Source organism: Lissotriton vulgaris, chromosome 1_1 (genome assembly GCF_964263255.1).
Source record: "Lissotriton vulgaris chromosome 1_1, aLisVul1.2, whole genome shotgun sequence".
Taxonomy (NCBI): Eukaryota; Metazoa; Chordata; class Amphibia; order Caudata; family Salamandridae; genus Lissotriton; species Lissotriton vulgaris.
Genome location: NC_141685.1, coordinates 246,953,988 through 246,969,825, shown reverse-complemented (window position 1 = coordinate 246,969,825; position 15,838 = coordinate 246,953,988). Strand labels below are relative to the sequence as shown.

The following is a 15,838-nucleotide window of genomic DNA, read 5'->3' as shown; positions in this document are numbered from 1 at the left end:
CGCTTAATTGTAGTTCTTAGTGAGGTAAGCAATGTTATGAACTTAGCATAACCCGTGCAACGTTAAATTACGCGAACCAGAAGTGTCATCAAATCAGGTACGGAAGACTTGCCCTTCATTCTTCTGAAGTCGATAACTGGTTGTTGGGTCTGCCCCGCCCTCGAGGCTTCAAGGCCGAGGACCATGGCGCTCTCTCTCTCGGGTGAGCTCCGACCCCGTTCCTGCAGTGAGGGTGAGGCCAGGCTGCCACACCGCTGTGGCTCACAGGGCTTCCTTCTTGTTTCACCCCTGCTAAGACCCCCACAGCTCCACTCCGCCTCTTGCTTCAAGTTTCAGCCCCCCCACCCCACGTGGCTCTAGTTGCGCCTCTGGGTGAAGCTCACTCAGGTCTTTGCAGTCAGGAAAAGCAGGGTACCAGTCCTGCGTTTTGGCTTCATCAAGTGCCTTCTGGGAGTTGTAGTTCGTGTATGCTTCCCCTCGGATTTGTAAGTGAGAAGCCCAGCAATGAAACACTGGTGCCTTGCCCCAAGGAGCCGCGGTGCGACCCCCCTCTCGCCTCTTCCCGTCGCGGAAGCTCTCCTACGTTACACCTTTATGCATTGCATGTGAAGTGTTCTTCTGCCTTCAGAGCAGGCCTGCGCCATAGACCTCTCCAGGAGAAGCAAGGCCTGGCTGGCCCCCTTTCACTGCCCCCCTTGATGGGGTCGGGTCCAGGCTGTGCCCGCTGCCCGGGCCCGACATTCCAGAACTGGAAAGGGTCCAGCATGACCTGGAAGAAGCAATGCCGTGGAGTGCGGAGAACAGGAACACACATCCAAACATTACTGGCAATACTTTGACATTTTCAAAATCAAATAGCCAAACCGGAACGGATTGGCATTTAACGTGGAGTTCCATTTGTTGCGCTATATACCAATATGCAACGTGCCAGTTTCCTTACATGACCTTTTGGAACCAGTCTGTAAGATGACATTCGATGGGACATCAGCATTACACAAAGAAACACAAGTGTTTGCGTGTGCGAGCGGGCGTGCTGTATTGTTGTGGTATCACCCTGCGCCGGCAGCAGCAGGGCCGGTTTTTCAGGTCATTGTTTTCTCGTCTCGCCCTCTGTGCTGCTCGCATTAGCAGCATAGAGTGCTGCACAGTGACAGCAGAGGCGGCAGCGCCAGTACTAGACGGCTATTTAAACCCTGCTGGGCGAGCACTCTCCCATCACATGACCCGCCGTTGGCTGTTTGGACCTCCACTGCAAACCGGAGCAGTCAGCAGCGCCCGAAGCACCGTGAGTACACAGGGCACCTGGGCAGGGGGTGGGGTGGCTGCTGGAAAGCTCGCAGCGCTGCTGCTGGCTGCCTAGCACAGATGGAAAGTGTTCATCATTTTCCAAATGTATATTATCATGCCAGTCGTTCTTAGGTGGCTTGCTTTCTGCATCTTCGGCCGGTGCCGCCATTGCGAGGCCAGCATCAGGAAACAAGCGGGAGGGGGCGGGAAAGGGGGAGGAGAGACGCAGCGCCATTGCGAGGCCAGCAGGAAACAAGCGGGAGGGGGCGGGAAAGGGGGAGGAGAGACGAAGCGCCATTGCGAGGCCAGCATCAGGAAACAAGCGGGAGGGGGCGGGAAAGTGGGAGGAGAGACGCAGAAGACGGCCGGAGCAGGAAGGCGGGTGCCGGCAATGCCGGAACAGATTCAGGGGCGTTCCCAGCTTTTGGCTGACGTCGCGTGACGTAGCCAAAAGCCAAAAATTCTCGGGAACGCCCCCGAATCTGGTCCGACATTGACGGACAGGACCGTCTTCCAATGGCTAGCCTCCATTTATGGAGCTAGCCAATGAAAGACGGAGGCCGTTCCTGTCTCCCGTATACATCTCAAGAGGTTTTCGCCTGCGCGAAAAAGATGCGCAGAGCGCATCTTTTCGCCAGGCAAAACCTAAAAATGAATTATCCCTTGGGGTCAATAATCAAACATTCATCACAATCATACATCCGTGTACCTCAATGTCCATCTTAAACTCTACCTAATGTTGTGTGAGTAAGAGGATCATAGTCTCAATCTCCCTACCCTGAGGTTTATTATAAAGGCACCTGAACAATTTAATAATACAGTTAGTATATTTATTGATATTCACATTTCATTAAAAACATTAAAAACTTTCACAGTGACTGTATAATTACAAAAAACATCACTCAACATAGTACAGTTAAAAACCTGAAAGAGATTTAAATTCCGTGATTTGGTATATAATCATCTGTGTACCAATTCAAAGGAATCACATTTATATGGTCCAGACTCCAATTGGTCAGTTCTGAGACTTGGTTCCTTGAATTTTGGGTATTTATATCAAATGTGTTGACGCGTTTCGGTGTATTATTGCATAACAAACAACTTTCTCAAGACAACAATTTTTTTATCTCTTTCGTGCTCAGAGTTAGATTAAATGAGATTATCTCAAACCAATGGACTTAGTATGCGTCCAATGTGTCTGCCAATATATATTGGTCCGGGAGTATAAATACCCTGCCAAACAACACTGGTACAATTTCGTTTTACTGGAACCCCAGGAAGAACGCGGCTACATTCCCTACAGGATCCACCGTATATGGGGACCTGAATCGTGGGAACAGTGAACAGAGTCCCAAGTGACATAAAGAGAAAGTGGGATTTGTTCTTAACCATATTGGAGTGCTTACCGTTTCATACACCGGAGGACACCCTTTGCAGACGGAGAAATTGGGATCTCTACCCTCGATCTGGAGATTGCAATCAGCAATAGACGGGGCTGAGTACGATTGAGAAACGTCTGCAGTGGTTAATAGGAAGAACACTACAGCAACTGGAGGACACATTGGACGCATACTAAGTCCATTGGTTTGAGATAATCTCATTGAATCTAACTCTGAGCACGAAAGAGATAAAAAAATTGTTGGCTTGAGAAAGGTGTTTGTTATGCAATAATACACCGAAACGCGTCGACGCATTTGATAAAAACACCCAAAATTCAAGGAACCAAGTCTCAGAACTGACCAATTGGAGTCTGGACCATATAAATGTGATTCCTTTGAATTGGTACACCGATGATTATATACCTAATCACGGAATTTAAATCTCTTTCAGGTTTTTAACTGTACTATGTTGAGTGATGTTTTTTGTAATTATACTGTCAATGTGAAAGTTTTTTATGTTTTTACTGAAATGTGAATATCAATAAATATACTAACTGAATTATTAAATTGTTCAGGTGCCTTTATAATAAACCTCAGGGTAGGGAGATTGAGACTATGATCCACTTACTCACAGAACATTAGGTAGAGTTTCAGGTGGACATTGAGGTACACGGATGTATGGTTGTGATGAATGTTTGATTATTGACCCCAAGGGATAATTAATTTTTTTATTTAAGATGATTCATATACATGTTTCTTTAACATTTGGTCTGATTACTATATGAATGTAAATAACAATCAAGCATAAATGAAAAATGTGAGAACATGCCTGCTTTTCTTAATATTTCACTTCGAAAGTATGGAATTGAATTTGTTTAACGGGCGGTCAATCAATCAATCAAAGACATTTATAGAGCGCACTACTTACCCGTAGGGTCTCAAGGCGCTTTGGGGGGGGGGGAGTGCCGTTACTGCTCGAACAGCCAGGTCTTCAGCTTCTTCCTGAAGGAGAGGTGGTCTTGGGTCAGGCGCAGGTCGGTCGGGAGGGAGTTCCAGGTCTTGGCGGCCAGGTAGGAGAAGGACCTTCCTCCTGTTGTCGCTCTTCGGATGCGGGGGACGGCGGCGAGGGCGTGGCTGGCTGATCGGAGGTGGCGTTTGGGAGCGTAAAAGTTGATTCGGTTGTTGAGGTAGCTCGGGTCTTGATCGTGTAGGGCTTTGTGTGCGTGGGTGAGGAGACGGAAGGTGATTCTTTTGTTGACGGGGAGCCAATGCAGGTCTCTCAGATGTCCGGAGATGTGGCTGTTTCGTGGGATGTCGAGGATGAGTCTGGCTGAGGCGTTCTGGATCCGCTGGAGTCTCTTCTGGAGCTTGGCGGTGGTACCGGCGTAGAGGGCGTTGCCGTAGTCCAGTCGGCTGGTGACGAGGGCCTGGGTGACGGTCTTCCTGGTCTCGGTGGGGATCCACCAGAAGATCTTCCGTAGCATGCGTAAGATGTTGAAGCACGACGAGGAGACGGCGTTGACTTGCCTGGTCATGGAGAGGGAGGAGTCTAGGATGAAGCCCAGGTTGCGTGCGTGGTCCGTCGGTTTGGGTGCGGTGCCCAGGGCGGGGGGCCACCAGGAGTCGTCCCAGGCGGAGGGCGAGGAGCCCAGGATGAGGACCTCCGTCTTGTCTGAGTTCAGTTTCAGGCGGCTGGTCGTCATCCACTCGGCTACATCTTTCATCCCTTCGTGCAGATTGGCTCTGGCGGCGGCGGGGTCGTTGGTCAGGGAGAGGATCAGCTGGGTGTCGTCGGCGTAGGAGATTATGTTGAGGTTGTGTTGGTGTGCGATGGCCGAGAGGGGGCTCATGTAGACGTTGAAGAGGGTGGGGCTCAGCGAGGATCCTTGAGGGACGCCGCAGATGACTTTGGTGGCTTCTGACTTGTACGGTGGTAGGCGGACTCTCCGTGTTCTTCGGTCGAGGAAGGAGATGATCCATTCCAGTGCCTTCTCCTGGATTCCGACGTTGCTGAGTCGCTGCACTAGGGTGCGGTGGCAGACCGTGTCGAATGCCGCGGAGAGGTCTAGGAGGATGAGGGCCGCTGTATCTCCGTTGTCCATCAAGGCTCGGATGTCGTCGGTGGCAGCGATGGGCGCGGTCTCGGTGCTGTGGTTGGCTCGGAAGCCAGACTGTGAGGGGTCGAGGGATCCATTCGTCTCGAGGAAGGCGGCCAGCTGTTTGTTGACGGTCTTCTCGATGACTTTGGCTGGAAACGGGAGGAGCGAGATGGGGCGGTAATTCTTGAGTTCGGTGGGGTCCGCTGTGGGTTTCTTGAGGAGAGCGCTGAGTTCGGCGTGCTTCCAGCTCTCAGGGAAGGTGGCGGTGTCGAAGGAGGTGTTGATGATGTCCCGCAGGTGGGGTGCGATGACAGCGTCGGCCATGTTGAAGACGCTGTGAGGGCAGGGGTCGGTCGGAGATCCGGAGTGGACGGAGTTCATCATGCGGACGGTGTCTTCGGTGCTGATCGGAGTCCAGGCGCGGAGGGTGGTGGTGGGCGGCGTTGCTGCGGTCGTGGCGTGCGTCGGTTGAATGCTGAAGCTGTTGTGTATGTCCGCGATCTTGTTGTGGAAGTAGGAGGCGAGGGAGTTGCAGAGGTCTTGCGATGGGGTGATGTTGTTGTTTCCGGCGTTGGGGTTGGAGAGCTCTTTCACGATGTTGAAGAGTTCCTTGCAGTTGTGTGCGTTGTTGTCCAGCCGGTCCTTGAATGCAGTTTTCTTGGCGGCGCGGATCAGTTGGTGGTGCTTCCGGGTGGCGAGCTTGAGGGTGGTCATGTTGTCCGGTGTTGGTTCCCTTCTCCAGACTTTCTCGAGGGCTCGGCAGTTCTTCTTGGAGCTCTTGAGTTCGTCGGTGAACCATGGGGCTTTCTTGCTGCCGGGTCTGCTGGGCGGGGTCCTCAGAGGGGCGAGTTTGTCCGTGCAGTTGCTGATCCACTTCGAGAGGTTGTCGGCGGCCTGGCTGGGGTTCGCTGAGCTGGCAGGAGGGTGCTGGCTCAGGGAAGCGGCGAGCTGGTCGGCAGTGATCTTGTTCCAGCTTCTACGGGCAACCTGTTGCTGGTGGTGGTGGATCGTCGTTCTTTTGAAGGTGAAGTGGACACAGCTGTGGTCCGTCCAGTGGAGTTCTGTGGCGTGGCTGAAGGCGATGTCTTTGCTGGATGAGAAGACGGCGTCGAGTGTGTGTCCGGCGAGGTGGGTGGGGGTGGACACCAGCTGCTTGAGTCCGAGGTTGGCGAGGTTGTCGAGCAGGGTGATGGTGTTGCGGTCGTTGTTGTTCTCCAGGTGGAAGTTGAGGTCCCCCAGGAGGATGTAGTCAGCGGAGGGGAGGGCATGGGGGCTGACGAAGTCGGCGATGTCCTCGCTGAATTGTGTGCGTGGTCCTGGGGGTCGGTAGATCAGGGTGCCTCTGAGGGTTGTCTTCGGGTCGGTGTGGATCTGGAAGTGCAGGTGTTCGGAGGTCGTTAGGGTGTCGTCGGTGCTGGTCGTGATGTGGATGGTGTTCCTGTGGATGACGGCGATGCCTCCTCCCATCTGGTTGGCAGTGCGGTCCCTCCGGGTGATCTTGTAGCCCTCTGGGATGGCGATGGCGATGTCGGGCGCTGAAGAGGCGTTCATCCAGGTCTCCGTGAGGAAGGCAACGTCAGGGGCTGTGGTGTCGAGGAGGTTCCAGAGTTCGATGGCGTGTCTGTGGACGGAGCGGGTGTTGAGGAGGATGCACTTTAGGTGGTTGCTGCTGGTGTTCGGCTTGGCGGGCGCTGGCGCAGGGCAGGTCCGGATGCAGGTGAACTTGCAGGCGTGGCAGCTGAAGGGTCCGTGGGTGCGTCGTGGGGTGGCTCGGTAGCATCCTGGGATTCGGCCGGTGTTGAGTGCGATGAGGGTGGCGGCGGTGTACGTCAGGCGGGTTGGCCGGGGTCCTCGTGGGCCAAGGGTCCTGGCACTGGGCGCGGTCCAGGCGCGGACGGGCGTAGACGGGCTTACCTTTGGCGCGCCTTCGGCGCACAATCGGCGCGCCCGCTGCGCGTGACCGCTGCACGTTCGCACGGTCGCCATAAATGGCGAAGTGCGCGGGGGGGGAGAAGCTGGGAGGCGGGAGCGGGGAGGGTACAGAAGGAAAAAGGGGCGGGGTTAGCGGCGGTGGCGGGAAGCGGGTAGCGGGGAGGGAAGACGAAGGGCAACTTATAAACAAGAAAATGGCAATACAGAAAGAAACAATACAAATCAATTACAGCAATGACAACAGGGGCACAGGGTGAGAAGCGGCGCCCAGGAGCCTGTGGGTCAGGCGAGCACGAACCCCGCCGCTCGAAGGCAGGGGGCGTGGTCACGCGACGGCAGCCGGGGCAGCGAGGCAGTCAGGCGGGGAGGGGCACACGCAGCAGCTGGTGGCCGTGCGGCGCGGGGGTGTCCTAGAACTAGGTGATTTGTATAGGGTCACTGGAAAGTCCACAAGGTTGTCCCTGTCCCCGCCAGAATTTTAGTGTCTCCTACGCCCCTGGCTGGGTGAGATCATAAGACACAGATTACAGCAGCATTCTATAGATGAGTCACAAGTAAGACTATAGAAAGACTACAAAACATGTAATCATATTTGCAACAAGTCACTTCGATGAATGCCAAACTCCTATGACGTAACTGGTGCATGGGGCTGGTGCCTACATTGAACCCATGCACGAGCACACGACATGCGCACGAGCTGTGTCAGACGCTTAAATGGACACAGTTTGATCAACTGGGAATCACAGAGCAAACCTCTGTCCAGTGGCTACTTTCAGGAAGGAAAATGTAACGGAAGATGAAAATGATCAAGCGCGAAGACTAAGGGCACCAATCCAACTGCCGCCCACGATTTCTACGGAAGGGGAATTAGCTCAAATGGTAGAGCGCTCGCTTAGCATGCGAGAGGTAGCGGGATCGATGCCCGCATTCTCCAGCTTTATGCCTTTCACCCGTTTAATTACATTTATTGGTTTTTCAGAGTGTTATGTGATTAAGAGCGCTTTTACTCATTTAATTGCATTTATTGTTTTTTCAGAGAGCGTTAAGTGATTAAGTGCTCATTTAGTTACTATTATTAACATAAGAAACTTCTCGTGCAATTTTATAGGTTAAATTTGCCATAACCAGCCGTCGGTGTTTGGAAAATGGTTCATTTGGTCATGTTAAACGTTGTGTGTAAAGAAGAAAAAAGTTTATGGGGACTGGTATGGGCTTCTCATGGAGTCAAACCCGGAGGTTGCGGGGCCTGTGCTGTCACCAACTGAGTTATCTTCCAAATAATCAGAAGGTGCCGCAGCGAGGAAGCTGGACACTGCCTGAGGATAGAGCTGGACCACTATGGGCCCTGCAAGCTGATGGATTGCATGAACCCACAGTAAGGGCAGTTCTTGCAGGCCCCTGGCCCCCAGGGACTGCAGCTGCTGCCCACCCATGTTAACCCCTGAGACACGTGCTGGGTGCGCCCCTGTTGTGTGCATGGAGGTGAGTGGAGACACGTGCTCCCCTGTTGTGTGTATGGAGGTGAGTGGAGACTCGTGCTCCCCTGGTGTGTGTATGGAGGTGAGTGGAGACACCTGCGCACCTGTTGTGTGTATGGAGGTGAGTGGAGACACCTGCTCCCCTGTTGTGTGTATGGAGGTGAGTGGAGACACCTGCTCCCCTGTTGTGTGTATGGAGGTGAGTGGAGACACCTGCTCCCCTGTTGTGTGTATGGAGGTGAGTGGAGACACCTGCGCCCCTGTTGTGTGTATGGAGGTGAGTGGAGACACCTGCTCCCCTGTTGTGTGTATGGAGGTGAGTGGAGACACCTGCGCCCCTGTTGTGTGTATGGAGGTGAGTGGAGACACGTGCGCCCCTGTTGTGTGTATGGAGGTGAGTGGAGACACCTGCGCCCCTGTTGTGTGTATGGAGGTGAGTGGAGACACGTGCTCCCCTGGTGTGTGTATGGAGGTGAGTCGAGACACCTTCGCCCCTGGTGTGTGTATGAAGGTGAGTGGAGACACCTGCTCCCCTGGTGTGTGTATGGAGGTGAGTGGAGACATGTGCGCCCCTGTTGTGTGTATGGAGATAAGTGGAGACACCTGCTCCCCTGGTGTGTGTATGGAGGTGAGTGGAGACACGTGCGCACCTGTTGTGTGTATGGAGGTGAGTGGAGACACCTGCTCCCCTGTTGTGTGCATGGAGGTGAGTGGAGACACCTGCTCCCCTGGTGTGTGTATGGAGGTGAGTGGCGACACGTGCGCCCCTGTTCTGTGTATGGAGGTGAGTGAAGACACCTTCGCCCCTGGTGTGTGTATGGAGGTGAGTGGAGACACCTGCTCCCCTGTTGTGTGTATGGAGGTGAGTGGAGACACCTGCGCCCCTGTTGTGTGTATGGAGGTGAGTGGAGACACGTGCTCCCCTGGTGTGTGTATGGAGGTGAGTCGAGACACCTTCGCCCCTGGTGTGTGTATGGAGGTGAGTGGAGACACCTGCTCCCCTGGTGTGTGTATGGAGGTGAGTGGAGACATGTGCGCCCCTGTTGTGTGTATGGAGATAAGTGGAGACACCTGCTCCCCTGGTGTGTGTATGGAGGTGAGTGGAGACACATGCGCACCTGTTGTGTGTATGGAGGTGAGTGGAGACACCTGCTCCCCTGGTGTGTGTATGGAGGGGAGTGGAGACATGTGCACCCCTGTTGTGTGTATGGAGGTGAGTGGAGACACCTGCTCCCCTGTTGTGTGCATGGAGGTGAGTGAAGACACCTTCGCCCCTGGTGTATGTATGGAGGTGAGTGGAGACACCTGCTCCCCTGTTGTGTGTATGGAGGTGAGTGGAGACACGTGCGCCCCTGTTGTGTGTATGGAGGTGAGTGGAGACACCTTCGCCCCTGGTGTGTGTATGGAGGTGAGTGGAGACACCTGCTCCCCTGGTGTGTGTATGGAGGTGAGTGGCGACACGTGCGCCCCTGTTCTGTGTATGGAGGTGAGTGGAGACACGTGCGCCCCTGTTGTGTGTATGGAGGTGAGTGGAGACACGTGCGCCCCTGGTGTGTGTATGGAGGTGAGTGGAGACATGTGCGCCCCTGTTGTGTGTATGGAGGTGAGTGGAGACACCTGCGCCCCTGGTGTGTGTATGAAGGTGAGTGGAGACACGTGCGCACCTGTTGTGTGTATGGAGGTGAGTGGAGACACGTGCGCCCCTGTTGTGTGTATGGAGGTGAGTGGAGACACGTGCGCCCCTGTTGTGTGTATGGAGGTGAGTGGAGACTCGTGCTCCCCTGTTGTGTGTATGGAGGTGAGTGGAGACACGTGCACCCCTGTGGTGTGTATGGAGGTAAGTGGAGACACCTGCGCACCTGTTGTGTGTATGGAGGTGAGTGGAGACACGTGCTCCCCTGGTGTGTGTATGGAGGTGAGTGGAGACACCTGCTCCCCTGTTGTGTGTATGTAGGTGAGTGGAGACATGTGCACCCCTGTTGTGTGTATGGAGGTGAGTGGAGACACGTGCGCACCTGTTATGTGTATGGAGGTGAGTGGAGACACGTGCTCCCCTGGTGTGTGTATGGAGGTGAGTGGAGACACCTGCGCCCCTGTTGTGTGTATGGAGGTGAGTGGCCCGTGTCCTGTCATGGGGAGAGCAGGCGCTGAGTGCCTTTAACAAGGGCATGGGTCTCAAGTCACGGGGCCTCACCACGACTTCAATCTACAGCAGATGGAACAAGGTACTGTAAGGGCACACGTCTTAAACAAGCATTGGCATAGCCAATAGGTTTCGCTTTTGGGATATTTAGTTATGCAGCACAATATCCTTGATACATCAACTGTTGCATGGCGAAACACTTTTAAGGTCCCGAAGGTGAGACCTATTGGCTATGCCAATCTTGTTTTTTTTTTGCTGTTAGCGTAAACTCGGCCCACGGCCATTACATCGCTTTACGCGACAAACAGATTATATTTCACTTTTTTGCCCAACAGTTCTGGTGGAATTGTCATCTCCCTTCATATGTTGGGTAGTTACCTATAAAGTGCAGAAATAAAACAAAAAGCATTTTTAATTTGTATCCGTTAACACTTTATTAAAGCCTTTCATTTACACCCTGCTGTCCCGTCTGTGTGTCTCCTTCTAAATTATCCGGTGTGAAGGGCGCTGGAGTCAGGTCCACACTGTGCATGTGACTGTTGTGCAGCCACAGGAGAAAGGTGTCCACACAGGCACAGGAATGATAAAACACCTGTGTTGCCCAGCACCGCCTAAAGATAATGTATGGATGTCCACAGAGACCAGGAGGAGAATGAAAACAGGAAGGGAGGGGGTATGTTAGGGATACAAATGCCCCACTACTCTAGACCCTGAATAATTGGAAGCAAATAACAAATACAAATGGCGCCCTGCTCAATACCTAGAATAATATAAAACAAATGAAGTGAAAAATAAAAGTATCCCAGGTCCCACCGAGATTTGAACTCGGATCGCTGGATTCAGAGTCCAGAGTGCTAACCATTACACCATGGAACCGCCAGGTTGACACTTTGCAGCTAATTGCTGACTCTTTATCGGTCAACAGCGTACGTTGAACTTCCAATTAAAGAAGTCTATTCCACAATTAAATCCTTAAAACACCTAACCAACAGATGGAAAATGACACATTGATGGTTTAATCTGTCCTTTCATGACTGTGCTTTAACTTACTCTTAAAGTTGGTGTAGTGCCGAGAAGCGGCGACACAGGAGCTGCCCCTACAGAGGAGAGAAAACAGGAACTTCCTGAATCCTCGTCGCCTATAAATCAACACAGCGGGTTATTAATGTCACAACATAGACTCTAAAGCGCCTCTTCCATAGCACGGGCGGAGCAGGAAAGAAACGAGCATTTCACACGGTGAGAGCACAGGAAACGGGTGCTTTGCAATCCAGGCGCAATTTATAAAATCTGTACTCTTTGTTGTGTGATAAAAGGCAAACATCGAATAGCCCTTCATAGTATTGATCTGTGGCTTTTTCCCTCCATTTCTTTAATACTACAGCAGCTGTGCAGCAGGGGCTGGGGCGGGAACAGGGAAGAGACGCAAGTGAGAGTTATTAGGACTTCAAGAGCCATTTTGGTTTGGAAGGAATAAAGAGACGAGTCCATTTTGGTTTGGAAGGAATAAAGAGACGCAAGTGAGAGTTATTAGGACTTCAAGAGCCATTTTGGTTTGGAAGGAATAAAATAATTTTATAATGTTGCAATAGCAAAAAACTGTACTTCCCATACCGGGAGTCGAACCCGGGCCGCCTGGGTGAAAACCAGGAATCCTAACCGCTAGACCATATGGGAAGCTGACTGTACAAACATGTGGCTCACTATCTATGAGACATGCCTGTCCTGTCAGACTCTTATCTGTATTCAAGTCACACTGACCATCAATGGGGTAACAGACCTCCCCCCTGACAAACCCCAAGGAATGAGGGGTCATCATTTGTGCCAGAACCTGCTCATGTCTCATCATTTACAACCCTGGAACTTCTCCAGAGCCCAGGACCAGAGGACAGCAGCAGCCCCCGCACTGCCTCTTACTGCCCCCCCCTGGAGCCAGACAAAGCCACGCCCCTCTCCCCAGGACACCCCTTCACTCCTGTGTCTCCTCACCAGGCTGAGGGCCATACAGACCCCTCTCCAGTTACCGACCAGCTGCTTCTTTGATCCACACTCCCCTGCACCTGTCACAGACCCCAGGCTCCCCCCAGGGGGCTCCAGGTACACCCCCTCCCCCTGTCACAGGCCCCAGGCTGCCTCCAGGGGGGCCCAGTTACACCCCCCTCTCCCCCTCCTATCAGCACCGACCCCAGCCCTGACACTGGATTGGTTCACACAGAGGAGGGAGGACCAGCTCAGGTCACACTGGCTTCTTCCCAGGTATCTTCGGATGCTCAGGGTGACCGCCAGGGGGCAGCACCGCCACAGCACTCACAGCCCACAGGACCATGGAGCAGCAATGGGACATTAGCAGCCTTGACAGGGGGCAGACCCCGAATAATCCCGCACGGCATTCTGGGAGAGCGAGGGAGGAGCCTCTGTGGTGTTTATTTATGCATTTTTATATAGCGCGGACTTTACCCAAAGGTGTCCGAGCGCTTCATAATAGGACCAGTGTTTATACAAAAGTAAACATCTGGGGTCGAAAGCAATAAACACACATTTGTAGGCATTTTCTTCAGTGTTGTCCCTTTCTGACATCATTTCAATTTAAAAGACCCGAATGGAAGAACTTTTTTAACAATCGGGTAGGATAAGATACGTCTGAAGCATGAGAGGGCAGGTTAAACATTCTGACGTGCAAATGTTTCCATATTTATTCGTGTCAAATGTAAACAAGTTATAAATCAAAATGTATCTATGTTACACCGGATGTAAAAAGTGTGCACTGATAGGGTCAGGGTGCAGTTTCTTTCCCCCATTTGTTCCTTTCATTCATGCGGGTCCCCACCTTCCAAAGACCCAGTAAAAATACTGGGGATTCTTTTTTCACAGGACATGAAGGGAGAAATAAACTGGGAGAAGATCCAGACAAAGCTCAAGCAGAAAATGGCGCTCTGGACGACAAGAAAACTTTCCCTGGAAGGGAAAGTCTTGGTGCTGAAAGCAATATGTCTACCAATCCTGATGTTTATTGCCATGATTTTCCCTCCATCATACAGGTGGACAAAAGTGACACAAAGACTTTTTGCAAACTTCTTTTGGGGGTCAAAAATTGAAAAACTAAAAAGAGACACAGTTTTCAAACTACCCACAAAAGGAGGGAAAGACCTGCCAAACCTCCATGACTTCCTGATGTCACATTTTGTTAAAAACATACTGGGGAATGCAAAGAAAGACTCACATGTGGCTGCCTACACTCTTTTTGCTACAAGGTTCATCTTATCAAGAGAGGGCATATGTAATCTGGACAATACAAAGCCTTTTTTACTAGAACCACCCCCTGCGTACAAAGGCATCAAGCCTTTCTTCAAGAAGCTGGAAGAGAGACAAATTCAAGCGAAGGACATCACACCCCAGATGGCCTTAAGCAAAGAACTGAAAGAAACAGACTCAGTGACAATGGTAAACAACTTATCAGAGAAGCAATCAGGGAAGGTTTGGGAGATGGTGAACCACAAAGATTTGACAAACTCCCAGAAAGACTTGGCATGGATGATGGTATCCAAATGCCTACCCGTGAAACAATTCCAACATGCAAGGAAACTGGCAAAAACAGCAAGATGCCCAACACCAGGCTGTGCAGCAGATGAATCCCTGATGCACTTCATTTGGAACTGTGGCGGAGCACAAAGCATGTGGAAAGCAATGGGACAGCTCATTAAAGAATTAACAGGACAGGCATCCCTGTCCTATGAACTGGTTCTATATGGGTTGGGCATGAATTGCAATGCAAATAAAGAAAGGACACTATGGAGAATAATAAACTGCGTGAAAGAGGCGATGTGGGAAAACAGGAACTTTTCCTTGTACAAACACCAAGCAATCACGGAAAAAGAATGCCAAAAACTTGTTTTCACTAAAATGTTCTCTTACATGTGCATAGACACCCATAGATTTGGACAAGAGTGGGCAAAGGAAACCTGGAAAATCAGGAGTTGGTCTGGATGGGTAAAATGAGAAATCTTGATGGAAAACCACCAAAGATAGCCTAATGCGCTTCTTTGAGAATGGTTAAATGTACAGCACCCAAATATAAGGGACTGCTTAAAATGTAAACCTGACAAATAATTTTAAATAAAGTATATTTTTACAAAAAAAAAAAAAAAAAAAAAGTAAGCTTTCGGCCGCTCTGTCTTGGTATTCTGAGTCGGTGTTAAAAGGGGGGCCTGGCCCCTAGTTTGGGGGCCCAGAGTACAGAGGCCCCCGGGGCACCGGAAGTAAACACCCCTCCTTGAAACAACTATGACCCGGTGACCTCTGATTGCCCTCTGACCCCTCAGACTGGATTCCTGGCAGGCCTCTTTCATAAAGGAGGTGACACTGACGTGGAGACGGTGCTGCCGAGGGGCAAAGGGCTGACAATGGCTCAGCATTTCAACCCAGTCTCCTCCTATTATCATCTTTGTTACACCCACAGCATTTAAGAGCTCTGATAGGTCAGAGGTGACACCCCTACGTCACCTTCTGGTGTTTAAACAGATCCTATTACAAGGACCAGCCCCTGAACTTTAAGTAAAACCAACCCCTGGGGCCCCCTGGGGTCTGAGGGTGTTTTACAGACAGGGACTCTGACTATGGTAACCTTCACTGACTTTAATTCCCTTTACCAACATTACAGACCAGAAACATAAAATGTAACACCTGATTACGTTTTCATATAACTAGATAACATAACCCCATTATTAACTTGTGGATCCCATGGTGAATACCATTTTCATAATTAAAATGCACGAACCGCAAAAACACCTTTAAGTATTTGATGCTACAAAGAACATCCGAACCCCAAAAAATTAACACTTGAAACACCATAACACATGTTACCCAGGACCAACAGCACTAATGTATCCAAATGTAAACACGAAATACCCTAAATAAATAAGCGCAACACCACACAAATATAACTCTGATCCAATACCAGGAAGCCTACGGTGTTTGAGCGCTACACATAAAAAAAATATATATATATATATAACCCCTTTATTAACTTTTGGATCCCCAAAATAATAAATGTAAATATATCATGAAAATCAGTCAGGACTCAGCCGTTTCCCTATTAGTTAAAATCTTTTGGGTGTGCAGCTTTCTCAAGTGATGAGAAACATAACAGTTCCTAGGCTCGGTGCCCACTTTTCATGCCATATAGCGCCGTGTCATCAGTATTACCAGCAAGCCTTCGATAGCTCTGTTGGTAGAGCGGAGGACTGTAGTGGAGTGACTGTCATCCTTAGGTCGCTGGTTCAAATCCGGCTCGAAGGATTTTTGCAAACTCTTCACTTTTTTCCCTCACAATAGAAAGCGCCTCTTTCTCGGACCCTCACACGCCGGGGCTTTTCCTGCCTCCCCTCTTCACCTTTACAGCCCAGCTCTCTCCTCCGGCGGGGGCGAGGGGGGTGGTGTCTCCCGCCCCCCTCCCTGTGTGCAGCCCCCGCTGCAATCCTCCATCATCAGACACTTCTGCTAGGAGGTGAGAGGTTTGTAGTG

General features: G+C 51.2%; 3 non-coding genes across 3 annotated transcripts; 1 reads left to right on the top strand and 2 right to left on the bottom strand.

Annotated features, from left to right (window-relative positions):
- Positions 1-11,122: 11,122 nt before the first annotated feature.
- On the bottom strand, positions 11,123-11,194 carry TRNAQ-CUG (transfer RNA glutamine (anticodon CUG)). The gene has a single exon. It is a non-coding gene; the product is annotated as a tRNA-Gln (tRNA).
- Positions 11,195-11,923: 729 nt separating this feature from the next.
- TRNAE-UUC (transfer RNA glutamic acid (anticodon UUC)) lies at positions 11,924-11,995 on the bottom strand. Its single transcript has one exon. It is a non-coding gene; the product is annotated as a tRNA-Glu (tRNA).
- A 3,532-nt stretch (positions 11,996-15,527) lies between these two features.
- Positions 15,528-15,613, top strand: TRNAY-GUA (transfer RNA tyrosine (anticodon GUA)). Its single transcript is given in 2 exon segments — positions 15,528-15,564; positions 15,578-15,613. It is a non-coding gene; the product is annotated as a tRNA-Tyr (tRNA).
- Positions 15,614-15,838: the final 225 nt, after the last annotated feature.